Source organism: Gymnodraco acuticeps, unplaced genomic scaffold (genome assembly GCF_902827175.1).
Source record: "Gymnodraco acuticeps unplaced genomic scaffold, fGymAcu1.1, whole genome shotgun sequence".
In the NCBI taxonomy this organism is placed as follows: Eukaryota; Metazoa; Chordata; class Actinopteri; order Perciformes; family Bathydraconidae; genus Gymnodraco; species Gymnodraco acuticeps.
Genome location: NW_022990865.1, coordinates 335,860 through 360,251, shown reverse-complemented (window position 1 = coordinate 360,251; position 24,392 = coordinate 335,860). Strand labels below are relative to the sequence as shown.

The 24,392-nt window shown below is 43.8% G+C and overlaps 1 pseudogene; it reads left to right on the top strand.

Annotated features, from left to right (window-relative positions):
• LOC117557426 overlaps positions 1-24,392 on the top strand; it is a 69,679-nt pseudogene that overhangs the window by 37,291 nt on the left and 7,996 nt on the right.

The following is a 24,392-nucleotide window of genomic DNA, read 5'->3' as shown; positions in this document are numbered from 1 at the left end:
TATGAGAAAACCGTGTTTCAAGGCGAGCATTGTGTTGCCATGGCAACGGCATTTGAAGAAATCTCAAAACTGTCCCGTAGATGTCTTCACGGCGGGATTGTTAGCACACTCATTTTCATAGGAGTTATAGCGACATCATGTTTTATGGTGAGGGATGCGTTTCCATGGAAACGGCATATGGTGAGATCTCAGATTTGGCGTTGAGCTGTTGAGGCATGGACCGGTGATATACAAGTGAAGATTGGGGGACGATTGGACCGTGTCAATTGGACTTACAGCCACATCGTGTTTCATGGCGAGTGGTCTGTCGCCATGGCAACGGCATTTGATGACACCCCATACTACGCTTAGATGCGTTGATGGCTGCATCGTTACCAAACCTGTGAAGTTCAAAAACCTTCAACATTTCTCCATTAAACCCCATTGTAATTTCAGGCAGATATTTCTTCACGGTAGCAGCCGCACACCTTTAGTTAAACTGCCAAAAAGGCCACATTATTAACACGAAAGTACACAAAAATTACACTTCAGATACTCAACTTCCTTGACATGCTTCACGTTTTGAAATTTCACAGATATCTGTTACGGTTCTTCCACAAAACGTTCACATGTAAGAGGTTTATCTCTCATTCAGAACAATGGAAACCTGTGATCTCTGCACACCTCGTTAGCTCAACTATAAACACCTGTGTAATGGAACACGAGGATGTCATCGCTCCAGATGACATGCTCAGAGCAGCAGACTTCAGATAGCAGTGTGCTAACAGTCCAGCCGTGAAGACATCTACGGGACAGTTTATAGATTTCTTCAAATGCCGTTGCCATGGTAACACAATGCTCGCCTTGAAACACGGTTTTCTCATAACTTCAGTGAAAATACTCCAAACAGCCCAGAACTTCACAGGTTTGGTAACGATGCGGCCATCAACGCATCTAAGCGTATTATGGGGTGTTATCAAATGCCGTTGCCATGCCGACGGATCATTCGCCATGAAACACGATGTGGCAGTAAATCCAATCGACACGGCCCAATCGTCCCCCAATCTTATGGGCTCAGAACAGTCTCATAATACACACATGCGCACAGAAGGATTCACACTTGTATTTCATGATCTGCAAAAGGATTCACACTTGTATTTCCGGATCCACACTTGTGTTTTTCAATGCACACACAAATGTATTCCGTTTCATATACATGTAAATAAAATCCAAATACAGAAAAAAGTTTTACATATGTATTTTTGATCCTCACATATTTGTTTTCCGTTTAAAACCTCTGAACCTGCAAACACAAACAGCTTTTTGTGCACGGATCGCTGTGCATTCGTGTGTGGGTTTTTTGAGACTCCCCTGACGGTCAGCCGATTCGTACTTGTAATTATTTCTATCTATAGCCAATCAGATGTCTCGTCAATTCTAAGCCAATCACATGAGCGCGCCCCCACGAGGGTAGATTTCTTGCGTTCATGACGTAGCGCTTCATGTACGCATTTTGCGCAGTCCGGAGCTGACAGGTCAATGGAGCCTGCCTGCAGGCGCTAATCTCAGGACACCTCCACTCTCAGTAGGCTACATTGCCACTTTCCGAACAGGAAATGCACGCAAATACAAGCCTTTATATTATTAAGGTACAGCGCCACTTTCCGAACCATTGATGAATGCTTGTGTACACAAAAACGGCAGGCAAAACCGTTTTAAATGTGTGTTTCCTGTATGGCGAATACAGCTGCTTTATTTATGTCTGTATGAAGTTGTTGTGAGTGTGGAGGGAGCAGCTACAGGTTAGCTTAGCCTAATCGATCAGTGCACTACGAAGCCAGTGCTAGACAGTGACCTGTTAACGGGGGGGAGCCCCGCCGGTCATTACCGGCCGATATAGTTTGATCGGTGCTCTCTATAAAGGCCGATCAGGAGAGCTGGATCTGATCGATATGGACATAAACGCGAGTGAAGTATAACCGGACGCGAGAGAGAGATCAGATCAGCTGCTGAGTCTGATGGAGACACGCTGCTCTGCATGATCACCTGATGCTCCGCCCTCTGTTTAGCGAGCTGACCGGACTGCGCAAAATGCGTATATGAAGTAATCTTACCCTGGTGGGGGCGCGCTCATGTGATTGGCTTAGAATGAAGGAGACATCTGATTGGCTATAGATAGAACAAATTACAAGTACGAATCGGCTGACCGTCAGGGGAGTCTCAAAAAACCCACACACGAATGCAAAGCGATCCGTGCACAGAAAGCTGTTTGTGTTTGCAGGTTCAGGGGATTTAAACGGGAAACTAATAAGTGAGGATCAAAAATACATATGTAAAACTTTTTTCTGTATTTGGATTTTATTTACATGTATATGAAACGGAATACATTTGTGTGTGCATTGAAAAACACAAGTATGGATCCGGAAATACAAGTTTGAATCCTTCTGTGTGCATGTGTGTATTATGAGACTGTTCTGAGCCCATACAATCTTCACTTGTATATAAACGGTCCATGCCTCAACAGCTCTACGCTCTAGATGTATCTGCTACCTGGCCGACTTGGGAGTTGATAGACACCTGGAAACCCTGCTGTTGATCTGTGATTCCTCTCAAAGCCTGCTGCATGGCTGAAAACTGCTCCTCATGGTTGTGCAGACGCGCACCCTGTGCGCGTAATGCTGCTTTCACTGGGTCTGACTCAGCTGGGTCCATGCTTATTGGCCAGATTGTACTGTCACGTGTGTACACGGAATGAACCCAAAAGCACGAATGCAGACACAGGATTCAAGTATCAAAAAGAGTCTGTACTTGAAAAGTAGTATAGTACAAAAATATAATGAATACAAAAAACACAGGATCGGCAGATCCAGAAAAATGCATACAAAGATACATCTACACTAACGCTTATCTAACAAAAAACCTAGAAAAATACTATTGCCTAATCTTACCTGACTACAGGGGCGGATCTACAGGGGGGCAAGGTGGGGCAGCTGCCCCCTAAATTGTGTCCCCCTAAAACTGTACTTGTAGAAACAAACCTACACTTTGTCCACAAGCTTCTCAAGCAACAAAACAAGCAGTTCAATAATTACATTGAATGATTTTAAATATCATTTTAGGCCCGTTAAAAACGCAGCTACGGCTCTGCATTAAACTGCGGAGCGGCGTTCACAGACCGCGGCTCACACAGCTACAGAGAGGGAGCGAGCTGTCCTAGAACCTGAAGGTGGACCAGCACCTGGAGGTGGATCAGCTTCCCCTGGGAGAATCTCCCCTTCCACTAGTTTTGTTTTTACTAAGGACGAGAGCTTGAAACTAAATATTAATAAAATGCTCCTGTTTGAATCGATAGCGTTTAACAGACGGTCGCTGTTTGGGACGTTACGTTACAAAATACTACACAGACAGCGCTAGCTAGCTGGGAGATCGATCACTTTATTTGCTAAACTATGCAGTAAGCCTACTATTAAATCCACGTAAATTACACATCACAGCAATGAGGCCAGATAAATTAAACCAGGATACATCCTTTGCCGTCAAACACAGCTGCCTGTGTGCGTTTGATAAATACTTTCTTATTTGATATTTAGTATATGCTACTTATTAGCTACATGGCCCTAACGTGTAAAGTTATACAAACATTTGTACCAGTGCTTTCCACAAGCAGACTCTTGCAGGACAGAGTAGCTGGAGTGATTCAACAACAACAACAACAACAACAACAACACAAAGACATATCTGAGAAGTGATCAGGAAGAACAGAAAGAGGAAAAGGAAAAAAGAGTTCACTGAAGAGACCAGGAGACTCAGAGCAGGAGAAAGCCAGGAGGAGATGAAGACATTAGTGAAGAAGAAGAAATGTGAGGAATAAAGATGAAGTATCAGAAAGAGGGCCAGAGGCAGGGTTCAGGAGGCAGATGAAACTCCAGCTGGGCCAAATGGTATGTTTTTATCCTCCTTGCATACATATTCCATTACAGCAGCACAATCTAGTGGCTCTTAGTATTGAGAAATATTAATTGAAATGTGTTGCTGCACAGGTCATCTTTAGCTCTCTTGAGAGATGGGTGATGTCATTTGTGTACTTAATTATAACTAAGAACCTTGACTGTACTTACAGTAAACAGAATTCTAGGGTCATGAGTACTTTTTGCTGTTTTATACTGTATGACCGTAACGATAACTAGAATAATTTGGATAACGCTGGAGAGTTTGGCAAAAGACTCAAGGCAATCTGGCAACAAACAAAGGGAGACAGGACACTATATACAAGAGGTAAGTGGACACAGGTGGAAACAATCACGGGCGGGACAGACACTGACGATGGCGGGAAAACAACCACGACTGGAAGAAAAGGGACCAGAAATGAGACATAAATATCTAAACTATCAAAAAACATTTAACACAGTTGCCGACGCACAGAGAGTCCTCTCACATAATCGACTCCACATGTAGTGTACATGATCAGCTCTTATTGTTCTCCATTATATCACCTACAGTATGAGGGCCACTCACATACTGATGGACCCAGGCATCCAGGTAACTTGTACTTTGTCCTCTCTTCCCAACAAACTCCTCAAGATGATACAGATCTGCTGCTACAGATCACCCCATTCTCTGCACTGCACTGGCTCCCTGTTCAATACCGGAACTCCACCCAGAGGTCGCGTTAACCGAATATTTTCCGTCTATGACGGATTCTTTTTAACAATGATGGAAAAATCTGAAAGCAGTCCGTCATTTTGACGGAGTAGAACAAACTCGGAAAAGCGCTAAAGTTTCCCCGCAGCGAGGCTCCGGTGTTAAGCATGCCTGCCAAAAAGGAAATTATACCGTTTCCAAACCCAACTTTGCCGTACAAATCATTGAGTTTTGGCTTTACGCTGTGCGCATTCCCGCGAGGTGCAGTGGGCATGCATAACACAGCGCTAACAGTTCACAACCGTGCTCTTCCCCCCCCCCCCCCCCCCCCCCGGTTGACAGTGCTCTCTCTCCCCCCCCCCCAGAGTTGTAAAGGCCGACGGGGTAATACTGAATTGACGGACATTTTACGATCCTGTCCGTCAAAATGACGGGCAGTGAAAAAGTCTAGCGCAACCTCTGATTCCACCAAACCGGTTCCAGGGCCAGGCTAGAGCCTGATTAAGCTCTGGTTCTTCCTGTTTCCACCGCAGTGCTCAAAGCACCGAAAACCGGTTCTTAGCTGGCCCCACTCGGCTGCCCGGCAAGAACCAATAAGTCACGCTTACGTCGGAGGGGGTGGGATTAACCTAATCAATAACAGCGCAACGCAGTCTCCCATTGTTGTTGTTGTTGTGAGCGGCGCTGGGGAGAAAATCAGCGACATAAGCGGTGATGTCATGACGCAGCACCAGTCGGGCTCTGGGCGGTGGAAACACAACTGGGCCTACAGAGAAGAACCAGTTAAGCACCAGAAAATCACTAACATAGAGCTAGAACTGGAACTGGTTTGGTGGAAAAGGGGCATTACTCAACTACAATGGGTGCTAAGTCTTCCACTGCCCCCAGACTCTGGAGGTTCATTCAGTCATACAGAGTGTCGATTGCTGCAGTGGGATGTATTGCTAGATGTGTTTTGCCTTAACAGGGAAGACCACTGAGGGTCTTTTCTGAGTCCTGCTGTCTGCAGGAGCAAAACCCACAGCCCCGTCTCAACATCACAGATCCTGTTGTTCCCAGGCAGAATCCTAATAGTTGCCTTGACATGTGGTAACATATTTGAGGAGGCATGTTGGCCTACAGAGTAATTTCTAAGTTGTTCTCATAACTGTGTTAGTGTTGTGGATTGTTGGGATAACTTTGTGACTTGTTTTCTGTAAGCAGGATCAGCTGTTATGGTCGTACTTCACTGTTCATCCTCGCAACACTTCCTGTACCAGTGTTAAAAGCAGTGGCGGCTGGTGGAAAATATTTTTGGTGGGGCTATGGAAATAGGGACCAAACCATACTAGGGCGGTCCGGGGGGATCCTCCCCCGGAAGACATTTTTGAGAAATGACCCCTTCAATTATGACTTCTGGTGATGTGATTATCTCATAAAAATATGAGATAATCCATAATCTTCAGTGTGGTTAGCTATGAATCTTCCAAAACGGTGCAACAGTACAGTAGGCCCACACAAACTGCAGAACACTGGTGCTTTGGGAACACTCAAATGAATTAATTCCCATTTAAAATCAGGAGACTAAATATGACCTATTCTAAATGAATGCCCCGTGTATAGAAGGGGTGATAACCCGGATTTAATGAGAACTTGCTTAAATAGTGATTGAACTGTCGTTGAGTTAAGGGAAAATTCCCTGAGATAAGAAATAATGGTGAGAGGATTAGAGGTAGGTCTAAGCCAGGCATCCTCAAACTACGGACTCCGGTCCGGATCCGGACCGAACCAGCACTGTCTCCGGACTCTGAGCAAATTATACTTTTCATATGTATGATCTCTCTGTATTATATGTGAGACATCGCCACAACGCATTCGCAACGAGTCAAAATTCTCCGCTATGTCCACTGCAAACAGCGCTCTGCATGTCTGACTGTTCCACTGTGTTCCACCTGTGTGTGTCAACGCTTTGGTCCAATCACATTTAGCATCCAGTCAGCGTTTTTTCCCCCCAAACAATCTGCGAATCAGAGGCACAGTAGGGCGGGTCTTCGCGGAATGCGGGTGGGAAAAATGTGTGTGTCTCTTTCAACCTGTCTAAGTCAGAGCGAGAATTAAAACAAAAACAAAAAAATTATTTCAGAGCGAGAGTTAACAGCTCATCTAGTTCCATCTGTACTGTAGCTAGTAGCCTAGTTTCACCTACCGGGGTGGCAACTGACACCCTAAAAATAGGCCTTGCCACCCCAGCTGCCACCCCAGTTGGCAGCTTTGTTTTGAAAGAAAAGTTGTGGCTCATCGGACATTTATGAGAGAAAGTCTCTAATGTCCGAGTGCAAGTGAATGCAGCACAAGATGCACGTCATGTAACCCCTCCCCCGGTCCTGGCGCGAGCGTGGACATACGATTTGGCGGCGATTTCATTTTTAACTGGACGGCGCAAAACGAGAAGCATTCGGACCCAAGCACTGAAGGAATGAGGTATTTGCGGTCTACAATGACAGAGAAGAGACTGTCAGTTTGGCTGTACTCAGCATTGAATTAAAACGCACTGAAGCTGTTGATCTTAATACGTTTGTGAGGCGTTTTGCTGAACAAGATGGTAATCGCCGCATTCAGCTCTAATAGACATGTCAACTTGATGCTCTGCTCACGGATGAGCATACAAAACTATTAAGATGATGACCTTACGTGTGTAAATATATTGTTTTCTTTGAGGGGGTCTGCCCCCAAAAAACTGTTTTAAGTCCTGAGAAAGTCAAATAAGACGGTGTGTAAAACTACACTGCCCAGCCAAACAAAAGTAACCACTTTGATTAGGCCAGTAGGTAAGGACTTTCCACTGGATAATAACTGCAGTATAAAAGAATGCATGACTGAAGTGATGGAGACCATGTTGAAGGCAAACAAAAAGAGGAAATAACAGGTCAAATCAAGCAAATCCCCTCTCAGATTCCACAGCAACCAGAAGAACATAAATACTGGCTGGTGATTTGATTCATCAGCTTTGTGATGGAATAAAAAATGCACAGTGCATTTCCTTAGCTGTGGGTGAGTCCACTGACACCACTGACAATGCTCAGTTGCTGGTGTTTGTGAGTTTTTATGATGAGGCAAAGGGGGAGTTTGTTGAAGATGTGTTGGGCCTGACGAACCTCAGTGGACACACAAGGGGGCAAGACATTTATAAAGCAATAATGGGAATGCTGAATGAAAGAGGGTGCAGCTGCCTTTATTCCTAACTGTGCAGCTCTTACACTGCGACTCTGAGGGGTCAAGCACATACACAATAACAATGAAAACTGCTGCATACAGATTATTTTTGTTTTTGCAACCTCGTGTTAAGAATCTTGTTGCAATTGTTTAAAAGTTTGAATGACCGTAATAAACGGACCTTTGTCTTATTGAAACATTTATTTTGGACCTTTAAGATTTGTATTTGAGTACCCCTGGTCTAAGCTGTAGGAATTTGATCATGGATTTATAAGGGCAGAACTGGCAGTCGTTGCGGGCGGCGATGACGGAGCAGGCGCCGCCGCATTTGGAGTGCCTAAGATATAAAATAAAATGGCTGGCGTGAAAGGATATGTCAGAAAAGCTGACGTCTCGATTGACTTCTTCTTTTCTGAGGGACGCTAGAGTTAGATCCAGCGAGTGTGATAATAGATGTGTAGCAATAGTGGAAATCTGAGTGTGCCGCTATGCAGATGATCTCATGCAGATGTCCCCCCCAAAACGGAGGATGTGCGGTGCACGTCCTTAAGTCGGGGAAAACGCGGTCGTCGTGAGGCCGGCGGATGCCACGTCCAGGAAACGGGAGATGATGGCGTGCCGAAGAATATCCGCATGCAAAGTACGGTTGCCCGGTGAGGAAGAGCAACTGTCGTTGAAGACGTTTATGTGGATGCACGCAGTTTGGTTAGAGGAACGTTAATACCATAAGCTTGATGTGATGGCTAGGAACTCCAGGTGTGTGACTGGGCCTATAGTTCCTCATGATTAGGAACGCTGTGCTCCTGGAGGATTCTCTTCTTCTTTCTTCTTCTCTTTTCCCAGTTGAGCGGAGTTATTACATTACATTACATTGCATTTAGCTGACGCTTTTATCCAAAGCGACTTACAATAAGTACATTCGACCAGGAAGACACAACCTTGAAGAAAACAGAATCATATAAGTATATCAGGTTTCATAGAGCCAAACATTTCAAGTGCTACTCAACTGGCTTTAGGTAAGCCAGTCCTTTATTAGTATAAAAGTGCTTCGTTAATAGTTCTAACGCTCGAAGTGGAGTCGAAAGAGATGAGTTTTCAGTTTGCGCCGGAAGATGTGCAAGCTATCTGCCGTCCTGATGTCAATGGGGAGCTCATTCCACCATCTTGTAGCCAGGACAGCAAACCCACGAGTTATAGGTTAGTAATGTTGTATTTGAACACTAGATGCGTAAAGGCAATGCATGAGGAGATCTCCCTGAGCAGTGGGTGATTTGAACTGGGGAGAGACAGCTATTAATATTATTTACCCGAATAGCCGGTGCACACGTAGTTTCTCCTTACTTGCCTGGCTGAAAGAGTTCCGCTGAACGATGATGGGAACTTTAAAGCGCGTCGTTAATATCTGCTTTGAAGAGCCAGCCTTGGCCTGCACACTATTAAGATTACATTATCTCCGTGCGTAGAAAGGGGGGAACATTGACCTTTGTCATCGAGATTGCCCTGAGCATTTAACAAATCGTATTCAATCAATCAATCAATCAATGTTTATTTATATAGCCCAATATCACAAATGTTACATTTGTCTCAGTGGACTTTACAGTTTGTACAAAATATCAGTATGACAATACGACACCCTCTGTCCTTAGACCCTCACATCGTACAAGGAAAAACTTCCGGAGAAAACCCACAGTTTAAAGGGAAAAATGGGAGAAACCTCAGGGAGAGCAACAGAGGAGGGATCCCTCTCCCAGGACGGACAGACGTGCAATAGATGCCGTGTGTAAATTGAAAAGATAATACATTTGCAACATAGGTAGTCCAAATGTTTGGAAATGCATGTGTGTATAATAGGAAGATGAATCCACGAGGATATCCATCCAGGACCTATGATCCAGGACCACAGCCACGACTCAAGATCCAGGGCTCGCGATCCAGGACAGAGGAGCGCAGGATCATCCATGACTCCGGATCCCGGCGTATATAGACACCAAAAAGAAAGACATTTGGGGAAGCTGGGTTAATCGGAACATGAGAGTACACAGGTATAGACAGAGAGAAGGAAGAAGTAAGATGTCCCCCGACAAACTAAGCCTATATCAGCAAAACTAGGGGCTGGATCTAATCAGCCCTAACTATAGGCTTTATCAAAAAGGAAGGTCTTAAGCGCACTCTTAAAAACGGATAGGGTGTCTGCCGCCCGAACACAAACTGGAAGCTGATTCCACAAATGTGGAGCTTGATAAGAAAAGGCTCTGGCTCCCATTGTACTTTTAGAGACTCTAGGAACAACCAACAACCCTGCATTCTTGGAATGCAATGCCCTAGTAGGACAGTAGGGTATAATGAGTTCTTTAAGGTAAGATGGCGCCTGCCCATTAAGGGCTTTGTAGGCGAGAAGAAGAATTTTAAATTCTATCCTGTGTTCTATAGGGAGCCAGTGTAAGGCAGCCAGAACAGGAGTAATGTGGTCCCTTTTCCTAACTCTGGTTAGTACACGAGCCGCAGCATTTTGAATCAGCTGAAGCGACTTGACTGACTTCTTGGTACACCCTGATAATAAAGAGTTACAATAATCCAGCCTTGAAGTAACAAATGCATGGACTAGTTTCTCTGCATCGTTTTGAGGCAAGATATGCCTGATTTTTGCAATGTTACGTAGATGGAAGTAGGCGGTCCTTGAAATTGATTTTATGTGGGCGTTAAAGGATAAATCCTTTATTAAGTATTAAGTAATCTCCCCCAGTCAGAGCTGGTTGATGTCGCCAGGGAAAAGAAAGTTTGGGGCTCTCTGCTGGAACTGCTACCCCCGCGACCCGACCACGGATAAGCGGGAGAAGATGGATGGATGGATGGATGGTATTAAGTAATCTGTCGACAGACTGTAAACAGAATAGCTGAAATTTTAACAAACTAAATAACTCAGTTTCCTCTAATCATTAACCCATGTTTGTATCATTGAGTTAACTCCGTGTGTTGCTGCTAGCATACATAACACCTGACGTGGAAACGTTACTCGTGGATGGGGCTACAGAGCTGCTAGAAAGACGGTCGAACCCGGTACATTCCTCCGTCTGAATGTGGAGCACTTTTGCTAAATGTTTAGACAAATTGCTCGTGTTACCGCCCTTACATGCTAAACTCTTATTGCACTTTTGGCAACGAGCATTGTCCACATCGAGACGGGTAAAGTTTAACCACCTCAGAGCGCGTTCTCTCCGCCATCCCAGCCGTGTGTTGCTGCATGTAGCAGCTGCGTGTGTGTAAACTGCCCCGCCCCCTCGCACACAGACGGGGGAGAGAGATCTCGTCTGATCGAAAATACATCAAAGACGCATTTGTTGTCTTTTGCATATTAGAAACGAGTTGGCGACACTAAGACTGCGATATAATGTTTTTTAGCAATAATACACGACATATATTTTATAAATGTCTCCGGTACCGATAAAAGACCAATACGTTGGAACTTAACGGCGCGTAAAACACACGTGATGACGTCACCAATGAATTGACGACTGAATTAGTTGGCAACTAATTTGGTAATCGATTAAGTCGAATAGTTGTTGCACCCCTACTGCCGAGGAGATGTTGTTGTCGCAGATCCAGCCGTTGGTGCAACGAGAAACGGAATATTATATATAGTGGAGAAGAAAAAGAGAAAAATACGATCATTCAGTCAATAATCATTAAATTAATATTGGGAGTGAATTCCTAATTTATTTAGTATCTGGTCGTGTCATAAACAGGATAATGTGCAGCGACTTGGTCATTGAGGAAAAGAAGCCCTACGAAACGCCATTCATTTCAGGTAACACTGTGTTGAAGCTTGAAACTGCGTTAGTTACTGAGCATTGTAATGGGTAGTAATTACCTAAACTGCATTAGTAATGCAAGTAATAAGTTACTGAACTCCATACTGTAACACGTTACACCCAACACTGCCTGCTGGGACTCACCTTAACCCTGAACTAAAGGTAGCAATGCATAGTGTTGAACTTCCTGTCGGCTCCCAGACCGTAGTCGAGGAAACGGGGGGGGATGACTCTCTGTCGTCTCCCAGGGCAGAAGCAACACGCTTCGGGTTCAATAACCCATTTTATCGGAAAGACTGGAGAGAGGCGGGCTCTTCTTGGGAGGTCGTTGCATTTATTTAGCTCTTCTGTTTCGCAAGATCACAGACCTTCCTTTTTCTGCTGCCTCATTATTTCTAGAAAACATGTATCCCGCTCGGTCTACCATACCATGCCCGCGCACACATGCACGCGCCACACCCCTCTCTTAAAGGGGTAGCGATCTCACTCTGCATGACCCAAATGTCATGACAATATACGAAACATCTTGTGAATTTGTTGCAACTGCCTCTTGCCAGCGCTACCCTGACGCCTGTTTTAGAGGTGAGGCGCAGGAGGAAGTAGCTTCAATGGGATGTAGCTTACGCCCTGCCTGCCTGCAGGAGGGGTTGTGGTTGAAGCCAGAATGGGTAAAGCTTCACATGCGATGAGGACCCGTTCCGCGTGAAGCCGGAAGCGCCGCATTTGAGCGGCCCTGATGCCAGTGATGGCCCTCTTGAGAGACTGAATGGCGTGCGTCAATTGTTTGCATGAAGTAGCCCCATTTCCATTAGCCGGAGGAACTTCCGTGGAGCCCGATTTCCTTGTATTTTCCTCCCGCGTCCGGGTTTGCGGGGCGGGCCGGCTGAAACCGCTAGCCGACTGGGGGACGCCGCCTGTAGCTTAATCCGCAAGACTGCGGAGCTGATGAATAATGCCTGGAGCTGGGACGAAGCCCTGCTGCTGCTTGCGCGTTAACACCTGGAAGACAGCTGATAGAAAGGGGAGAGCATATATAGAGGGATTAACAGGTGCGATAATCAGGCTTGTGAATGGAGGGAGTGATAGGTTAGCTAAGGAGTGGCGCTCCCTGTCATCTAGTGAAGGGAGCGAGTATTGCCATGACGTGCAATACGGAGTGATAGGTCTTCCTGCCTGAACTTGCGCTGAGCTTCATGTGACATATTTTGCTTAATATTTGGAGTACAAAAACAATCCTGATATCGTTAGAAAGCTAGGAATCTCCTCTTTCCAACAGTGTATACAACTCAAAATGTGTCTTCGGGTCAATGCGACGGATTTCGATGGAGCAGGTCACATATCAGTATATCATGTGGTTTTATATGTACTGTACAAAGTAACTAGTAACTATCACTTGGAATGAAGTGGAATACTAAGTGCAATTATTGTAGAGGAGTTGAAGTATAAAGTAGCAAAAGATAGAATTACTTAAGTAAAGTACACATTTGTCAAAAAAGTACTTGAGTACAATACTTGAGTAATTTAGTTAAATGTACTTAGTTACTTTCCACCACTGGCTGCTTCACAGTAAAAGCAATGCAGTGCTTGCGGTAGCAGTAGCAGGAAGCATTTGTTTGACAGTTAGAGCATCTTCACACAGCAGCAGAGTTTGTGCAAAGAGCTGGTCAGAAAACATGAGGCTGAAATGAAGGAACATAAAGTGAAATCACGAAATGCTCCAGTCCACAGCAGATATTCAACTATGCTGTCTGTCTGTCTGCAACTGTTCTGGGAGAGGAGGTTGAAAGGTCTGAGGTCATCAGACATCACAGAGGAAGTACTGCAGACCCTGGACCTGCCCAAAGGCCTGCAAAGTGTGTCTCCATGGTGACGCTGAGCTCACACCTTGCTCCTGCCCTCTCTTGCGGTGACATGTGACCTCTCTCTGTGCAGGTGTTGGACCAGACTCCAGTGATGACACGCTGCTTTCAGCCATCGCCAGCGCTCTGCACATGAGCTCTGCTCCAATCACAGGCCAGCTGTCTGTGGCTGCGGAGAAGAGCCCGGTCGTCTGGCTGAACACGAGCCAGCCTCTCTGCAGGGCCTTCAACGTTACCGACCAGCACATCCGGTTAGAGACACTCTGCATTCCTTTAACTGTCCAAAATATGCCTAACTGGGTAGAATCACCAATTGCAGGAGCTGTAAAATAGTGAGAACAATGATGATCAGTCATTTAATGGTTAGTGTTAGAAATTAAAATCAATGTTTTGATAGCATAATGTACCCTAAACATACCGTCAGTTTAAATGCTGTTTTATACTGAAAAACCAGAAGTTCTTGTGCGTCCAGTTAAGCTTTTATTCTGAAAATCCTTCATGACGACATCCGGGACTACCGCCCATTAGTATCATTAAAGTGGCTATTGACGCCGTTAACATGTATTACATATAAAGTTATGAAAGAGATAAGGAGGAGAAAAGGCATGTGGAAGTAAGCAATGAATGTAAAATGTCAAAATCCTCTGTTTAACGCGATATCGGACACAGACGAACGAGAGGGGGAAGTCCCTTACGTCACTAGCTCACAGAGAGGAGGAGCGAACAGCGAGGAAGCGGGAAAGACGAATGCTTGTACGCTCTCTTCTGCACGGCCGGTGTCAGTACCATATATGTTCGGGCTACCAGATATGTTCGGGTGTATTTCCGTCGCATCCGTCATCCGTCATATCCGTCATATACTCACCTCCCTCTGCTCCCAGCGCTCTGCTGCCACACACCGGCCGTCTGCGGAACTGCAGCCGGAGGAACTCGGGACAGCTTGTTATGTGTGGGGTGCTATGGTGGGGTCCCATGTACTTGTGCACATAAATAATGTTTCTAATTATTTACAATTAAAAAATATATATATTCTGCGTTACTTTAGCCAACACTTTTATAAGGCCACTAGATTAGATAATTACGAAATGTGTAGATAGAATACATATATTTCAGGTTGTTATTTTGTCATTATGTTTAATGTTTTATTTACCTTTTAGTATTTTTATATAGTATCTGAACTTTGGAAAGGAGTTGGGAGACACACGACACATCAAATCACATCTACAGATCAAGGCGAAGCGAATGGATGTACTCCCATACTCCTAGCGTGAAAATGTTTGTGAAAACGTGTGCAAAGTCTCCGAAAATCCTAAAAATAAGCTCATATTTGAATTCCCCATAAAAAAACACACCATTCAGTAAAAACAAGGCCCCACTGATCATCTACTCTCTGAGACGATTCCATGGATGTCTGGCTTGAGTTTCGGCCACCAGGGAAAGTGGACAAAAGTGCCCGAGATCAGCCTCTTAATTTACCCAGGGCCTAGTGCTTGGCTTTGGGCATAAAAATTCAGGAAACTCCCCTGAGTATTTTATTAAATATCTGAACTTTGGAGAGGAGTTGGGGGACACACGACACATCAAAACACATCTACAGATCAAGACGAAGCTATTGGAAGTACTCCTAGCTTGTGAAAATGTTTGTGAAAAACGTGTGCAAAGTCTCCGAAAACGGAGCAGTGGCTGTGATGCTAGCTTTGCGGCTAGCGGTTAGTTGTTATTGTTTGAAGTTGTTGCTATGGAAACAACATGACGGAGAACAAATTAATATCTTCTACATATAATAACGGACAAAGTAAAGAATGAAGTGTAGGCTATGCCTGTTTGAAGTTTTTGCTAAGGAAACAACATGACGGAGAAAAAGTATAATCTTCTACATATAATAACGGACAAAGTAAAGAATGAAGTGTCGGCTATGTTTAAATGTTCGGAATTTGACCGTGATGGCCCTCTTGAGTTGCCGTAAAATATGACGAATATGACGGATGACGGATGCGACGGAAATACACCCGAACATATCTGGTAGCCCGAACATATCTGGTACTGACACCGGCAACTGGAGAGGAAGCTGCAGACTTTCTCTCCAACGGACAAATATCCTGTTTGTGACTTTACCGCGCCTTTTTTATTAATTAAAGTACTAATTTGAAAACATCTCAGAGACTCCATTTAGTCTCCTTTTTAAGCTTCTCTTTCCTGGACGCGAGAATAACCATCACAGTTAACAATTGGAATGACCCCGACGTGATTCTCGTTGCACCGGGAGAGACTATACACGCGGCTGTTCTCCGGAGCCGCTGGCAAACCCGTTCGACACACAGAGAGCTCAAACTACGGTAAAGAAGAAGCCTGTTACGTCAAAATTCTTCAATAGTTTATGCAGAACAATCTTAGGACTGTGTGTTGGACGGCTGCTTTCGGTTCCTGAAAATAGCTGGGAAATGAATGTTAAAACAACCAAATTTATAACAATAACAATCATAACACGTGGCGTTGCATTTTCACAAGCAGGGTGAGTTCAAATTACTTATTTTTCTTATATTTAACCCTGCATGCTATTTGTTTGTCTGTTATTACATGTGGGCGCGGCTAATCATTTCAATTGTTTCTTGTTACGTCTCAATTTAAACGTGAATGGTTTTAGGCCATTAATCAGTGGGGACTGGTTGAGACAAGAACAAAGTGGAGTGAGTGTTTGTGTTAAGGACAGTGTGAGGCTGTTTTTCTTTTTAAAAGTTATTTGTGTGATGATGGCAATCATTTAAAGTGTTTCTGGTTACGTCCTAATTTAAACGTGAATGGTTCTAGGCCATTAATCAGTGGAGACTGGTTGAGACAAGAACACAGTTGAGTGAGTGTTTTAATTACAGCAAGGGGCTTTCTTATTAAAAAAGTCCTTTTTGAGGAAAAGGCCTGAAAAGTTTGAAGCTTTCAGTGGTTGTTTTTCTGTTTTCAAACAGACATTGCGCGTGGATTACGACGAGGAGTGCGACATTCGTGCGTTAGATAGACGATATTCTTCTGATAGTGTTTGCTTGGCGCCTTACTTTGTCCCATGATAGCGTGTTTAAACAGAGGAGATAACCATACTGGCTCTTAAAGTCAAAACATTACGTACACAGGTTGAAGGCTGTGACGTAAGGCTATAAGGCCCATTTATAATTGTAAATTACATAGAAATGTTATTTTAAACAAGAGATTACGAGTGATGTTGTTCCCCCACACAGAAAACTATTGTGTCCACACAGCTAGTGAGGTCAAGACGACGGGTTTCCACCAAAAAATATGAAGACGGAAACCTAGTACTCGCCCAAGACGGAGGATCCATACCAAATCCTCCTGTTTACACCGACTGCAGTTCAAGGGGCGGCGATACACCTGACGTGGAGCTGTTGAGACCTAAAAACAGAAACTCGATTCTGCTGTAGTGAAGTCTGGCTACAAAGGGAGGTGTCCGATAGGGTCGCTTGTATCAAACCAGTGAAGAAGTCAACAAGAACCCAGCAGAACTAGAGAGTGACTGTTAGCGGGAGAACAGTGACAGAGCGACAGAGACTGGCACAACATTTTCCAGCCAGTACATAGATAGACCCCGTCAGAAGACCGGGGCTGTGTTTTAAAGGGGAACTTCATTTATTGTTAGTGGAAGTGTAGTTTTTTAGTCAAACAATTATGTGATTTATGGAGTCAGATTACATTTTTCTCATAAACACAATTTTATAATCGGTCTGAAGTATCTGTTTTAAGGCATGAGCTGCAGATTAAATAACATAACACTGATTGAGAGCTTGGATGAAGAAGTTGTAGGGTTTTTACAACAGTTTCAAGAATCAGTTTTTTATTTATTTATTCTTGAGTAATTTTACTGATTTATAATGTAGTGCGTAAGGCACTATCTCATTTTGAGTGAGTGCCACCAGCCCTTCATGCATGTCACCCTCTGTGAGAATGGTTCATATGTTTCCCTCTAGTTTAGATAAATATTATTTTATTATATCTTTGTACAGCACTATCAAACAATCCTCTAATCCTATAATTATTGAGACGCATTAGCGACACCAGGGGTATTGTTTTTCGCAGCAACAATGATGCATAATACCAGGACAAAAGCCATTATTGTAACAAGTAAACCATTTTTTGTGCTAATGGCAGATTTTAGTGAATATGTTTTTATACCATCAGAAAGCCACACATCATACGATATTTTTTGTACACCTTATGAGTACACGGAGAAGTTATATTTATTTTGTAAAACATTATGGGTTTTACATGTCCTGTTCAGAATAGGGTAATCATTGCAATATTAATTGAGCATGTTCTGCTCAAAGGAGGGAGTGTCATGATTATATTAGGGATGCACCGAATATTCGGCCACCGAAAATTATCGGCCGAAAATGGTTAAAAAGGCCCTTTCGGCCGAAAGGGTTTTAGCACCGAAAAAATATCACCGAATGTCAGAACAGGCTTACGTTGGTAACCTAACGTGTTGTTGTGATGACGTAATAAATACGCGGCGACCATGCTCGCGGCTGGCTCACAGGGGGGGGGGGGGAACATTGACCTTTGTCATCGAGATTGCCCTGAGCCTTTAACAAATCGTATTAAATAATCTGATGACAGACTGTAAAAAGAATAGCTGAAATTTTAACAAACTAAATAACTCAGTTACCTCTAATCATTAACCCATGTTTGTATAATGTAGTTAACTCCGTGTGTTGCTGCTAGCATACATACCACCTGACGTGGAAACGTTACTCCTGGATGGGGCTACAGAGCTGCTAGAAAGACGGTCGAACCCGGTACATTCCTCCGTCTGCATGCGGTGCACTTTTGCTAAATGTTTAGACAAATTGCTCGTGCTTACATGCTAAACTCTTATTGCCAGTGCTTGAATTGGAATGAAAAAGGTGCCAGTACTCTAAAATCAGCAACTTTTTCAAGTCAATTTTATATATACAGCCCACAAACAAGAATTTGGCTACTATAATGCTGGTGGGTTTGTCTCTTTACTACTGTATATTTTAGAAAGGTTCACTGTACTTAACATTTTTTATGATAGGCAGCAGATATGGCTAAAGCTCAGTAAGGTCAATATTAACTGAAAATATAGCAATCAAAGTCTAGATCTTCTGCTGAAGACACATGAAGCAGAGACCTTTCAGGTGAGAGCCCCTCTGGTGGTGTTCAACATTAATGACAAGGAAACAAAGCTCTGGTCAGAAGCATTTTTTATAAAAAGCTTTAACAAAATTAAGTATTTCTGTACATTTTGAATGCAATCTAACTTTCCAACTCAGAAAACGAAAAACGAAAAAGTGCCAAAAGTCTTCTCACATGGCTGAGCTGCTTTGCAATATACTTCACCACTGAAGAATACAAATATGTATAAAGTAAACTATGATGCAATCTAACTTTCCAACTCAGAAAAATGATAAAGAGCATGAACAAAGAACATGTAAAAACAAATGCAAAATGTGCACAATCTAAAATGAGAAACTGTAACTGCAAGTAACAAAGTCTGAGCCATGGTAAAGAGTTACATTGAACACCAAGCTGATCAGATAACTCCCTGGTTGGTCTGAAGTCCTTCTATCTCCAGGATCTGTACAAATCGGCACATTATGCCAAAAGTCTTCTCACTGGGTGAGCTGCTTTGCAATATACTTCACATTGTTAGAAAAGGCTCCAGAAGGCCTTGGGGACATCAGTATCAGGGGCTGGAGCTGGACAGGCTCTTTCATCAGCACTTCTCCTTCCCTTTGCCAGCCAGGACCTCACATACTGTTCCGGATTGAACTGTCCTAGTGATGGTCCATTACATTTAATGAAAACCAGGCTGGACAGTCGGCTGACAGAGAGAGCATTCCTTTTTGCAGTAAGGATATCGTTCATGCAGCTGAATGCCCGCTCACACTCACTAGTGGAGACAGCGATGGTTCGGACTGCTTTCAGTAGAGGCTCCATGGCAGCAGGTGTACGGGATGCCCTGGTTTCCTTGTATTCGCGAAAGCCCTGAACAGTCTCTCTTCTGTCCACTTTCAGCACTTCGCACAAACGTAGCACCTCTACGTCCCCATACTATACGTCTAACTCCTCTTCAGGCCAACTTCCAGGATGGATAACTTTCATGTCCTGGATTAGCTGATTGTCCCGGGCCTCCCGGCCATGTAATGGGATTTCTCTTGTGCTGACATGAGAGGAGGTTGTGGAAGTCATTCTGTGTCTCAGATTCTCTACCATACTGTGGAAAAACTGACCTGCATGAATCTGTACAAGCCTGCCATTCTCACGCAGGGCAACACCCTTGAAGGACTTCTCAGCTAGAGCTGTATGAACTGTAGTCATGTGTGGGCCAGGCATGGTGACCATGGATTCAAAAACTCGTATTTCTCGAGTTAAGAGCCTATCTGCTGTAGGCAGTGTCATCTCTCTTTTTTTGGAGTTGCCGAGAGAGGTCGCTGAGCTCTGTGAGCGCATCGTACATCAGTCCCAGATTGCTGACAAACGTTGCAGATGTGAGCACATCATCCAGGCCCTTGTACTTTGCTCTGTCTCTGGAATCCCTGCTCGTGTCGTTTGCAGCATTTGTGATGTGATCATGAAGCACTCGGTAGTTTTCCCAGACTGCTCTGACGCTCCTTTCACTTGAAGCCACCCAGCGGATGGACAAAACACGCCCTATCACCAGGAGACGCTGTCCGACTGCTTGCGCACACTGCGCTAACTGCCTCTGATTTTTGGGGGAGGCATGGAACAAGGAATAGAGTTTGTCAAAAAAGATCTGGAAATGATTGAGCCCTGAGACCTCCTTGACCACATCCCCAACTGCCAGCTCTAGACGATGATTGGAGCAGTGCCACACAAACAGGCTTGGGAATTTACTACACAACTGGGTAGCAACGCCTGTTCTCTTCCCTAGCATGACTGAAGCCCCATCACATGCAAAAGAAACGAAACACTGACCTAAAAAGTCCTCGTTAAAATCTCTTCCAAGACACTCCATTAACGCCTTTGTGATGTCATCAGCCGTTGTTCCATCCAACTCGATCAGCTCCCAAAAAAACGTTTCGGGCTCAGCATCAGCTAATGCTGAGCGTAGACACACAACAAGCACCGTTTTACCACTAATAGTGGTAGATTCATCGACCAAAACACAGTTTTCTTTGGTTTTCTGTAATGTCTTTTGCCATTTTTTTCTTCAGCTCATGAGCTATGTGGTCGATGATTTCGCCACAGGTTTTATTGGAGTGCAAAACCCTGCCCACGTTCAGCCCATTCAGTTTCTGTACATTGAAATCAATTGGCATGTCTGTGAATGGCCGGCTATGTTTGCCAATTTTATATGCCGTTCGAAAAACTCTGATAGTGGTGTCTAATTCAGATTTATGCATAGACTGCACTTGATGTTGAATAGTTTCACGTGAAGCAGATGTAAGGATGTCAGCAGCTTTTACATGGGCTTGTGATTCTTTATGTTCTTTGATTTTTTTTCTCAGGCTAGCTTGTTGTTTGCCCTTGTCAACACCGAAATGAGACACTGCACACTCACCCCATTCAGTTGACAGTTTCAGTCCTTGTCCAGTGTGTATTCCCAAAGATTTGACATGATCTCTGCATATCCGACATCCTAGCTTCTTATCTTTAAGAAGGAGCCATGCATTGGTCTTGCAAAAATATTGCACCTGGTCCGTTGTCCAGCAGTCAGGTGCATCGCTTTGCCCGGTGTTGGTGGTGGCAGTTGCGCCAGCAGCAGCTAACGTTAGAGGCTCTGGAGGAGGCGGCGGAGCTAGTGCTAATGCTAATGCACTAGAACTTGGAGCAGGAGGATCAACCAAAGAAAGCTCCCCATCAGACACAATTTCCAACACAGGCACAGCACTCTCTGTATTTTAAGTTTCTTCCGGCGACAACCGCTGTCTTTTTGCACTTTTATTAATCCACGCTAACATTTTAGAAATGCTAATTTGTGACGTGACTTGCTTTCCTTCTCTCGGGGGCGTGCCTGCTCTGTTCTATCACTCTACATAGCCACCCACTGGGTGGGAGTTGCACTGCATAAACACAACACACGTGCATCTAGGTATGTAAATTGTAAAGCATTAAAACATGGTTTTACTAACAGTTTTCAGTATGTTGTTACTTCGGCATTATTATTATTATTATTTTGAAACGTGTATTACTATTAAATCACGGTCAAATAGGTTAATTTTGACATAGTCGTTTCCACCACAGTATTTACATGGAGAAGATAAGCCCCGCCCCCTCTCCAGCAGTTCTGTTTGAATGACAGGAGTAAACAGCTGACAGCCGCTGTGAAACTCCAGCGGTTAGAGCGATGAGAATGTCCGTTCGGCACCTCATGACGCATCTACTGAGTACCGGGCGGCTGTATATATATATATATGGATGTATAATAAGAACGGCGGGAGAGTGTTGAGTACTGGCACGGTGCATGAGTACCGGAGTACCGCCAGCATGCCGGTACTGAGCAAGAAGTGCCGGTACTCCATGGGTCAGAACCAGAAGTGCCGGTACTGCGTACCGGTGAGTACCGGCCCAATTCCAGCACTGCTTATTGCACTTATGGTAACAAGTATTCTCCACATCGAGACGGGTAAAGTTTAACCACACCTCGGAGCGCGTTCTCTCCGCCATCTCCGCAGTGTGCTCCGCTGCATGTAGCAGCTGCGTGTGTGTAACTGCCCCGCCCCCTCGCACACAGACGGGGGAGAGAGATCTCGTCTGATCGAAAATACATCATAGACGCATTTGTTGTCTTTGCATATTAGAAACGAGTTGGCGACACTAAGACTGCGATATAATGTTTTTTAGCAATAATACATGACATATAAATGTAGGCTACTGTATGCATTCAAAAGTGCTGAATAAATGTTTTATGGACCCATAATAGTGATTATTATTTAAGTTAAGTTTTGCCATAATCATGTCTATTTCCATAATCAGGTAGCTGAACAACATTGGTAAAAAATGTATACATTATATATATATATATATATATTTCTATTAAATCATTTTCGGCCTTTCGGCATTCGGTTTTCGGCCAACTGTTTCCTATTTTCGGTATCGGTTTCGGCCAATAATTTCCCATTCGGTGCACCCCTAGATTATATAGATATATTGATTTCAGTGACGTTGTAGTTAATAAATAATAACATGTAGTATATAATAGGTCTCATAACGACAAAAGGTATGCCGACGCTTGGGCCTCCTCCAAGGAGGGAGTGGTCCAGTTTTAGATATTAGACGAATAGAAGTAATGAATATGTCAGAACTCTGAGTAATATTATCCAAGTTTTGTCTACACAGGCTAGGAAGCTACAGAGATACCAGACGAGACACCAGAAGAGACTCCTGTTCGGCCAGGTGATTGGGTGAGGGTGAAAGTTCACAAAAGACAGTGAGTTGATCCCCGGTGGACGGAACAGTGAGAAGTTGTAACGAACTTCACACGCGCTCCGGTTTAAAGGTAAAGAAAAAGGAGCAAATTGACACCACCTCACACATTGTCACCCTTCACTGGCAACTTCCAGAACATTATTGGGAGTTAGGACTGATTTGGCAGAGCTGGAACAAAACAATAAATAGAAATAAGATAAAGATAAAAACAGCTCAAAAGACGAATTGTCTATAGATTTGTATAGATAGTACACTAAAGTGAAAACCTATTTTTGTTTTACATCTGAAAAAGAGTCCAATTTTTGTATACGTTATTGTAGTACTCATTATTTAAATTCTGTAACTGACACCAAGGGAGAAAATAGAGATGATGTCAAGAACAAAGCCAAAGCTATTGTGGGGTCCCCTAGGGATAAGAGTCAGAATAGCATTGTTGATTGTACTCATTACACTTGGCACCTTTCTGGTTGGATGGGGAGTACAATATCAAGTAAGACATGGATCCATTAGTCCATTCATAGAGAATGCCCACATCACTAACACAACTCCAGCTGTGTTTCAGAGACTTTCACTTATCCCTAGAGCCAAAAGATCAGCTGAGCAACAAGAGGAGGAGTTAGAAATACTCGGTCCCAAAGGTGAGGCGGTTACAATCAAGATGATTCACCCCCATATATGCAGTTCTTGTATCAAATGATGAGATGGGTTTAAGTGATTGGGATATGTAGGTGAATTTACAGATTAGGGGAATCTAAAAATACACTGGATCCATGTTTTAGTCTGTGCCAGAAACACTCCTGTTAAGTTTATGGACAACCGACCGGTGACCTGAGCACAATTATTGAAAAATGATTACAGTAGAAACAGGCTACTAACCCACAAGTACAGCTTTGTACGTACAAACTCTATGAACACAATTCCCCAGCAGATTGTGGCGACATTGCAGATATGTTCAGTCACAAAAGTTACTTATGTTCTAAATAACAGTGAGATTTAAAGTAATGGAGAAAATATGGGGACGTTCTTTTATAGTGTGTGAAATATGTGGTGCTTGAAACATGTAGGTATTTTGAATTTATGGAAGAAAATGGTTTCCTGAAAGAGTTATTTGGAGTAGCCATGTTAACAGTGGGTGGAAACAATGTTTAGGGATATGGCACAACCATTAGTAGACATTAATTGGGTTCAGATGACATTTAACATCTAAGACAGATAGTAAGATTAGGAAAATAGAGTGGAAAGGATTGGATATGTTTTACCTCAGTGTGTTAGAATTAACTATAGGTAATGCGGCCCGAGATCTCTCTCTCTCTCTCTCTCTCTGCCTGTCAGAATGCTACGACCCCATCTTCAGACAAATGACCTCACCACAGGAGACTCCTCCTCCTCCAGTTTAAAGACAGACAACCCGAGCTGAACCAACAACGACCTGAGGCATCCAGAACCATCTCCACCTGAGGCATCCAGAACCAAACCAGCATGCTGACAAAGAGGC